This window comes from Nematolebias whitei, chromosome 1 (assembly GCF_014905685.2).
Source record: "Nematolebias whitei isolate Nwh7 chromosome 1, NemWhi1, whole genome shotgun sequence".
Lineage (NCBI taxonomy): Eukaryota > Metazoa > Chordata > Actinopteri > Cyprinodontiformes > Rivulidae > Nematolebias > Nematolebias whitei.
Window position 1 is genome coordinate 42,468,255 of NC_056498.1, and position 522 is coordinate 42,468,776.

Here is a 522-nt window from a genome sequence, read left to right on the forward strand (position 1 = left end):
ATCAGCAGTCCGGTGGTGTGTTTGGGATCAGCAGTCCGGTGGTGTGTGTGGGATCAGCAGTCAGGTGGTGTGTTTGAGATCAGCAGTCCGGTGGTGTGTGTGGAAGTCTCCACGGTCGCCTCATTCATAAATGTATTAAATGTATTATGATGTCATCAGTTGCTGTGTCATGTGATGACGTCAGTCATTTTGCAACTCTCATGCGATGTCTCGTAGGACCCAGTGCAAGATTTTAATTTTTACACCTCCCCTCCTCCTCGTGTTTCTTTAACCTTATCTGAAAGTAAGGCTGCGCCTCCCGCGGCCTCAGTCACCTCCGTCTCCCCATGTCAGTTGTTGTTTATGTTGTTTATTTTGTTTATGTTGTTTATGTTGTTCTCTTGGACGGGCTCTACTGAAAATGAAATTTCATTGAGCTTTGGTGCAACAACATTAAAGCTGATTCTGAACAAGTTCATTCAGGTACGAGCGCCGAGTCAAAAAACAGCCACAGTCTGATGGAAAACTGAAAACTGTTGATCC